This window comes from Gymnoscopelus microlampas (assembly GCF_963454915.1).
Source record: "Gymnoscopelus microlampas genome assembly, chromosome: 16".
Classification (NCBI taxonomy): Eukaryota; Metazoa; Chordata; class Actinopteri; order Myctophiformes; family Myctophidae; genus Gymnoscopelus; species Gymnoscopelus microlampas.
In genome coordinates, this window is record NC_139953.1 from 21,079,805 (window position 1) to 21,089,089 (window position 9,285).

Here is a 9,285-nt window from a genome sequence, read left to right on the forward strand (position 1 = left end):
TCCATTCATATCAATTGTGCTCCACCTTACTGTGGACATGCATGCTTGAGATTTTTTCTTTGAAATCATTTGTAGTTTGGGAGATATTCAACTTTAAGCGCCCAATGCATTGTCAATGCGGCAATGGACATTTAAAGGCAGGCTTACAACTACATACTTATGCCTAGTAACCTCATTCATACTTTAAAATGTTCGTCTTACTTCAGAGGCTCTATACAACTACAGTAGGTTGGTGCCTTGCATGGTTTCCTCCGCCATCGGTGTGTGAATGGGTGAATGTGTAGTACATCGTACAGCGATTTGAAGGGCCGGAAAGACTATAAAGGCGTTAAATGCATAAATGCAGTCCATTTACCTGTGCACAAGATGTAACAATATAAAACAACCTTGAACCATGAGTTTAAGTAGCAAAAACATTGAATCCACAAGCTCACAACGCATAGCGACAGAATGTGAGCTTATAGATCTGCCATTTTTAAATATTTTTTAAAGCGAAAGTGGTCAAGTGTGTCTGTGGGTTTAAAAAATATTTAACCAATGAAAAGAGCTCGTGACTAAATACTACATTGGAACACAGGTTATTTTTCCCCATTTCCTGAAAACGAAACAGTTTTAGACATGCAAGGTTTCTGTTTCACGGCTTGATAATGCTGAGGAGCCCACAAGGACAAGAAGACCACTTCATTCTGTTGTTGATTGCAGTCTGTTTCTGTAGCCCCCACCACCACTTTCAACCTGAAGCCTGTTTGAAGTGATCGGTCATGGCGCTGTTGACTTGCTGCTTTGTAGCATGTACGTGTAGTCCCAATGGCTTCTGCAATGAAAAAACAAAACAAAAAACATCAACAGCAAATATAGATGTTGCGTAGTACAGACAAGAAAAAATGTCTTCGTGACTATACATCTTATCAATCACATGTGTACACTGTGAAGAAGCAATCAACAGATAACTCTTCCACTGACAGAATGGATGGCTGTCTCTCTTTTTAAAATATTTTTGGGTTTTTTTTCTGCCTTTATTGATAGGAAAGTAGACTGACAGGAAACGGGGAGAGAGATGGGGGGTGACACACAGCAAAGGACCACTAGGCCAGCGGGCGCCCCTGTGGCTGTCTTCCTTAAGGCGCTCTTCCCATGTTGTAAAACAAAAAAGGCTTGCACACTGTGGGCTCCTGTTGCAAAGTGCTTCATTGTACCCGAGTGCTGCTGTGACGTTTCAGGCTTTCGCCATTCTCCCGTTTAACACTTCCGTGACTAAGCAATCAATGGGACCGATTTTGAGAATTGAAAGTGGCTTAACTTCTCTCAGGAAGCTCTGAGAAAGTTCCCCTTTCATGACTTTTCCTAAATATATGTTTCAAACCATCTCCGTTTTTTTTTTTTTTTTTAACTCATTATAAATATGAAATACATACCATGTATCCCATCCCAGCCGTTTTATTTCGGCTAAATTGATCGCTCTCCCCCTCTCTCCCCCTCCCTAGAGCACTTTACACCTCGAGACCCCCCACAGAGCGGCCCGTAGACAGCAGACTCGCTGCTGCGCAACTATTCTATGTTGCCATGTCTGCTTATTATAAGCGACTTTGGGCGTCTTTCTATTATTATTATTATTATAATGATATATATAATTACATTATAATGGTAATACTTTTCTACTCCACTACAACTCAGAGGCAAATCTTGCACTTTTACTCCACTACAATTATTTGAAAACTTTAGTTAGGCTACTAGTTACTTTGCAGATATAAATATCTTTTCATACTTGTTTAGATTAGAGCTTCATGCATGTCCTTTTGTAGATAATTTTTATTAGGTAAATATTTATATAGAAAGGTCTAACCAGGGACTGGGGTTGCAAATTTGCCTCGGATATAAACCCCATTTACAATGCAATGGTTTCGTGCCTCACTGTTTTCTTCGGGCACAATGCATGCAGTAACATTTTCATAGACCTGACTGCTTATTTTTCTCGCAAAATTTGGCAACCCTTTCACTGCAGTGTACAGAGTGTTTGCTACTGGATCGCGCTGTTTTAAAATGCTGTGCCAACAGATGTGATCTACAAGCAGATGGCTCGTCAGGCAGCGATTGTTTTATGTTTTTAGATCAGATATTTAGTGCAGGAATGAGCACATTTGTGGAACATATAGCGATGTGTTCACTTGTTACGCTGACAAGGAGATGAGAGGGAAAGGAGAGGAGACGCTTTCTCATCAGCGTGAACAGCTGATAGAATGAGAGCTTTACGCTCAGACAATAATGTGAATATTATATAATATAATATTGGTTTGTCAAGAGATATCCATGTGTTTTGCACAATGGAGATCACGTAATCTAACCCTAACCCTAACCCTGGAGTCACGTAATTAGACAGTGGCTTCAGTGGTTCATATAGGCTCCATGTTTCACTGAAGAGTTTAATGTGTGACGCTACAGATCGCGCTGTTTTATACGCTTTTTTTTAAATAAAGATTTTACATACAGAATCTGCAGTTACCATTACAAGTTAGCCTAATTTTATAATGTTTGTGCCTGCCTACAACAACAACATTATGTGGGCTCACTGACTGCGCAGAGTGCAATTGAGATGTTAATGGATATTTAGAAGACAATGGAACCCCCCACTGTGTGGGTGAGAAGGTGTCAGCTAGTCTGGAGCACAGAGGTGAGACAGTAACGAATAGGAGAGCTTGATTTCTTGTTCAAAATGACCGTTTTGCAGGCTGTGTGTTGGATAATGAAACCTCAGTCATGCCAGTGTTAAGGAGAAGAGCATTAATATGACCACCTCGTCATGGAAGCCTCCCAATATGGTGTTATATACAGTGGTTCTCAACCTTTTCAGGCTGTGACCCCCCAAAATGATCATATTTGAACTGGGGACCCCCTCACCCTGATAAGCACTTGGAATGTAAGGAGTTGAGGCATTCAATTTAGTTTCACTCGGTTCCACAGATAAATATTGTGAAAATAACAGATCTACAAGCTCACAATGCCTTGCGTTGCGAGGCGTTGTGAGCTTGTAGATCGGCTATTTTCACAATTTTGTTATATTCGGCTATTTGACAATTTGGCCAATGTTTAGCCCGTTTATGGTATAGTTTGATGCAGTAATGGTTTTATTTATTTTCTCTCTTTTTTTTAGGTATTATTCAAAACGGTCTTAAAAGTCCTTAAATTGTCACTTCACTGTCATCTGAGGACCCCCCCAAAATCATGTGGGGTCCCCCCTGGGGATCCCGACCCACAGGTTGAGAACCACTGATATACACCAATATGGTGTTAGTTAAAGCCTTGCATCTCTTCGATGCCATCACTGCAACACCAAATCCATTATGCCGAAAATAGCTGATCTACAAGCTCACAACACGTTGCAACGCGACATGTTGTGAGCTATAGATCGACCTTCACAGATGGTTTGTCTATTATGACGTGTCCAGAATAGGGACTATAGGGTTAATGTGGCTAAAATGTACCTTGTGCAGTCTTCACTCTTTGCTGTAAAGGAATATGGCCCCAATGTTAAATACAAAATACAGTTTAACACTTTCCAGCTCTACAGATTGTTAGCCCTGTGCCGTTTTCTTCAAGAGGGCCTAGAGCATATTTAGTTTTTGGCCTGATAATGCATGTGAGAAAACAAACAAAAACAGTCAACATGAACAATATTTGAATCTATACATATAGATAGATACCTTGTGCTTGTTCTGGCTCTTGATGTGCAGTAGAGAGTACTTTCAAGATCTACAGCGGAAAACACAATGAAATAAATTCAATGTTATGTGGTTTGACATTTATACTTATAGCTGCTGTAAAGATTGACATTACCATTTTGATTAATTGAATACATTTCTGGTGTCAAGCTTAGAACACTTGTCTAGGACCAGTTGCAAATTGCAGACAGGTGCTCTTTATGGCGGTTTTGAAGGAGGGTACGGAGTCTCACTTTTTGATGGGTGTTGGTAGGGCATTCCACACTTTGGTGGCATAACAGAACAAATTTAACCCCAAGTTTGTACCGAATCTGGGTTGAACGAGTTCAGTGGAGCTCCTTCTGGTGTTGGGCCTGCATGTGTCTCTCACGTTGTTGAAGCAGTTAGACAGGTACAGTACATGGGCTCAATGATCCCTTGAATATCTTGAAGACCAGGCCCATTGCAAGTTGCTGTACTCTGTCCTCTACCCTGAGCCATCCCATGCTATAGTACAACAATAATAATAATAAGGGTAATAATAATAATAATAACTAGACGCGTCGCAATTCCGGGGAAATTGCAAAGTGTGGTTGCGCCGACGCCGGTCGGACTATCATAATGTCGTTCGGACAGGTTTATCGCAGGGGTCCATAGATCACGTGTACCGATTTGTGTGAGATTTGGAGAGAAATTGTAGGAAAAGGAGCAAAAAGTGTGTTTTGAAGAAAATTCAAAATGGCGGAAAATCTATCCTGATGCAAATGGGCGTGGCCTATATGGGGAGCTGCGTAATGACCCAAGGAATCTAGGGAAAAAGAAATTTTGATTTTACGACCTACGGTTCAAGAGTTATAGGCCAAAAGGTAAAGTGGGCTGTTATAGCGCCACCATGTGGCCGACTGGTGTGATTCTTTTCATAATAATTTTGCAAAAAACTATTAACCTCCCCTCCAAATCTTGTAACTGTAGCCCTTACGGTTTCCGAGAAAAAAATACTTGAAAGGGAGTTTTTGCAATTCCCATTAAAGTGGATGGGGAAATTTAATGCACAAATAAATAAATATCAAAAAATCTATCCTGACGCAAATGGGCGTGGCCTATATGGGGAGATGCGTAGTGACCCAAGGAATCCAGGTGAAAAGAAATTTTGATTTTCGGACCTACGGTTCAAGAGTTACAGGCCAAAACGTAAAGGGGGCTGTTATAGCGCCACCATGAGGCCGAATGGTGTGATATTTTTTTCAATAATTTCGGACAATATTATGAATTATCCCTCCAAATCTGATAAGTCTAGCTCTTACGGTTTCTGAGAAAAAAATACTTGAATTTGAGTTTTTTCACTTTTCCATTAAAGTGGATGGGGACATTTAATGCACTAATAAATCAATATCAATTAACCCGATTTAGACGGTCATTTTGATATATGGCACAACATTAGGGGATAAAAACTGTGGGAGGAGATGCGGTTTGAAATATTGTTTATCTTGAAGTGGAATAAAGCTATAGAGTACTATAGTCTGGTTGCCCTGTTGGGCAACCACACTAATTATTATTATTATAAACCATTTTAAGTAGAATAATTAAATTTGAAGTTAAACAATACCTGGTAATGTGTGTGGGTCGTTAAATAATTACATTTATAGAACAGTGGTGTAAAGTAACTAATTACATTTACTCAAGTACTGTACCTAAGTACAGATTTGATGTAGTTTTACTTTACTAGAGTATTTCCAATTTCCAGAACTTTCTACTCCACTACATCTCAGTCACTGCTATCTACAGTATATCACTTTAAAAAATGTTTTATGAAGATTAGCTACTTTAATTATTTACATTTACAAAAATAGCAGATCTACAAGCTCATAGTGCCGCACTATGAGCTTGTATATCTGCTATTTTTGAATAGCCAAATAGATCTTAAAATGACACAGATGCTTTCCCAGATTGAATTTAAATACGCTCCGAGTTAAATTAATACTGAGGATTTCACTGGGCAAGCTCCTGAGAAATAAAAGAAGCAGCTTTGATACATTTAAACTACCTATTACCATTATTATATTTTCAAAAATATCAAATTTAAATGGTGTAGCCAGCATGAAAATTAATCTAAATCACTTGCTGCTCCCAGACACCTGACATCTCTTTGCTTGAACAAACTCAGTTTTCATAGCACTGAGAGAGAGAGAGAGAGAGAGAGAGAGAGAGAGAGAGAGAGAGAGAGAGAGAGAGAGAGAGAGAGAGAGAGAGAGAGACCGTGCTGACTCCTGTGTGAGGATCAAAGAGTAGCCTATCGCCATTACTACTCGACTAGTAGTTGAATAGACTCTTAACGAGCCAATCAGCCACAACATTCCACAGCTGGGGAGACAATGGCAGGGCCATCAGAGGTACTCAGCCAAGTAGCAGCTAGTGGGGGAGAGCTGCTTGGCCGCACGGCAAGTGAGTGCAAAATGCGACTCTGTCTGTTAGATGTAGTATCAATTTACTATTTTTAAAAGTATTTCCTGGGCCGCCAGGGACCTTTCCGCGGGCCGCGAGTTTGACACCGCTGCTATAGTATAATGAGCAGGGGTTAGGCGAGTCCTAGGTGTGAGGTTTAGTAGTAACCTGATCAGTTTGTTTTGGGAGGTCTGAAGTTTTGCTTTTGTTTTAATGCCTTTGAGGTACTAGTGTACCATGAGGTGCATGCATGGTCATAAAATGGGCTTGCTTCAGGGGATTAGGGACTACTAGACCATACCCGGTCGACGCATCCGTGGGGGGATATGCGCACATGATCTGGCAACCCGGGAGGCGACATTGTTTGACACATAAACGCTAATAAGAAGCTGAGATTTGATGAAATTGAAAAACGGGTTTCACAGTTAAGTTCAGATGGTAATGGTCAATGGCTGTGTGCAAAATCAGAGCAATTGGTCCAGCCATTGAGGAGAACCGGGTAGCTTCACTCACTCACCTACCACTACAGACAGAGGTTACTAGAATTATAGTAGGATAGTAGGATGAGTTAATCAACATAGCCTTTCTTTAAGTATACCTGGTGTGGAGAGGGGCTGTCAACAGCACAACAGTGACATGCTGGCATGGCTAGCATGTTACCTAGAGAGGATAATTATTACAAATGTACAGTGGAACAGATACGTCTTCAGCTATAAAGAGGACACCATTGAATAAAAATAAATCAAAATTAAAAACTCACATTCAGGTTGTTGGGATACAAGTCTCAGAAATGTCTGGTGTTGGCTGAGCTGCTTAAAAAGATGGGAGGCCTCGAGTCCTGTTCCCGACGATCTTTACTGCACGTCTCTCACTTTTTTTTCCTGTCCTTCTCCACTATACCTATAAATTAAGTCAGAAAAGACCCAAAAGAAATCTTTTAAAAAAGATGGGAAAAGAAAAATGGAACACTTGGCAATACAACAAAAGTTTACAATTTGATGTGTCAATATAAGTAGTCAGTGTAGTATAGACCAATTATTTGTTAACGAACATTGACACTGGACGCACAGGTGACTGCTTCATGTAATCAATTCCCAACAGATCACCAAATCCGCTGTTTTGGGGTGCACTGGTTTTAGTTCATTCAACCCCCTCTTGTGTGTTGGCTAGTGAGGTGCGTCCTAGTGAGACATATGTACTTCACCCCGCAACGGTATTGCGCGCCGAGAACAGCTGACATACAAGCTCACAACCACGTCGCGGATGAGACTGTTGTGAGCTTGGAGGTCTGCTGTTCTCAGACGTTCTCTGCGCACGACACCTTCGCGGGACGGACGGGTTGCAGCTGCGTGAGCAAGAGCAGGTTCTGGTGCCATGATTATAGAGCGCTCCCTCCATTCTTATGACAGCCACTGGAGGTGGGGTTTGGGGGACAACTGTTTTGAATTGCTATTATTGTTTACACACAACAGAAACCAAGGATTATATATTTCAAGAGCGAGAGATCACAGTAAAAATCCTAAGCATTCTTTCTCCATACTGGGAGAAAAACAGCATCTGAAAGTTTGATGGGATGCATTTTTACACGTGAGACTGTGACCACTTTTACATCGCATCTTATGAGCGGTGGGGTTCAGTTGGTGCCGGCCTGCGTGCGCATACTGGTTCTTATTAGTGTGACGTAGTCTGTTAAGGCGTCTATATAGTCGCTGGTGAAGTCTAGGGTGGTGAAGTCTGGTGTAATATAATGAAAGACACGAATGTACAAGAGATACAGAGTCACTTTGAACGTACCATATGCACAGCATACTTTCTCAGCCTGGATCCCTCGTGCCCTGTGGTCGCCGGTCGCTGGCTGTATGTCCGTGGTCTTGTCTGGTCATGTGTCTCATTCGTAGTTCATAGGTCACAGAATCAGTCCCAGCAGCCATCAGCCAAACATCTAAAGGCACCAAGCATGACACACAATAACAGTTTTAACAGATAATACCTAGTTCTGTACCAGTACCAATCTCCTCCTTTTTCCCCATTATTTTTTGCATTTTTCAATTATATGAAACATGACAACAGTATGGCTCTTGTGTTAAAAAAGAAGCCTATAAATAAACCAACACAGAGCAGATAGACATCACATAAAAATACATACACAACATAATAATAATAAAAATAAAAAACATGTATTTATCATTCAATTTGTTCAAGAATCATCTCCAACATGTTAGGTTAGTACACACACACCTCTCTCTCAAGGCCAAATATATACACACAGTGACCCTCACTCTCCACGATAGCTTTCGTACAGAGTGAGGTTCCAAACAGGGCTAGCATACTATAAGCCAAGGGTCTTCAACAGGGGGTCCGGGACCCCTAGGGGGTCCTCAGAGTTACTACAGGGGGTCCGCCAAATCTTTGTGTTATGATTTTTATTAACCTTAACCACTTGAACCCTAGCATCCCTTCTCTGAGGAGAACTTTAGCCAAAAATAGCAGATCTACAAGCTGGCGTTGTGAGCTTGTAGATCGGCTATTTTTGGCAAAGAGGTATAGGTGTAGAGGGGAAAAAAGAGCAGACCAAGTAAACAAAAAAAGTATAATCTGAAATCAATTTTATACGATATAGAGGGGGTCCCTGCTTCATCTCTCCCTCAGCTAGGGGGTCCTTGGCCTGAAAACGTTGAAGACCCCTGCTATAAGCTAAGCCTGCCACTCTTTTCCTCATATGTACACTACAATGTGTCATTTTGAACCATTATCTTAAAACATAAGCTGTCAATGAGTCGAATATTAAATAGAAAAACATGTGTAGCCATAAACCAGGTACCGCCCTGTGTAGTCTAGCGTGACGTAGGCTACTTTACTAACAGAACTGAAGTTTTCAGCTCAATATAACCTAAAAAATAATAACATATTTGACATATCATCGATGAAATTATGAAGTTTAGAACATATCCTAACCATTTCTAGTGCATAACTGTGATGTTTTACATTACAAACCTGTTTTAAACAGCTGAAATGAGGAGAAACGACGGTCGGCCGGAGAAACTGTTGTTGTATCACCAGATGGCCTCTGACGAGCAGCTGAGTAGTACAGTGGGAGTGGTTCACAGCTCCTCCCTAGACTGGTGACGCGAGGTTAGCGCCTCCCTGT

At 41.0% G+C, this 9,285-nt stretch overlaps 1 long non-coding RNA gene across 1 annotated transcript; it reads right to left on the bottom strand.

The window, feature by feature from the left end:
- Window positions 1–229: 229 nt before the first annotated feature.
- On the bottom strand, window positions 230–7,032 carry LOC311063500. The gene is made up of 3 exons (XR_014602600.1): window positions 6,898–7,032; window positions 3,699–3,747; window positions 230–814 (listed from the first exon to the last, which is right to left on the bottom strand). It is a non-coding gene; the product is annotated as an uncharacterized lncRNA (long non-coding RNA).
- Window positions 7,033–9,285: the final 2,253 nt, after the last annotated feature.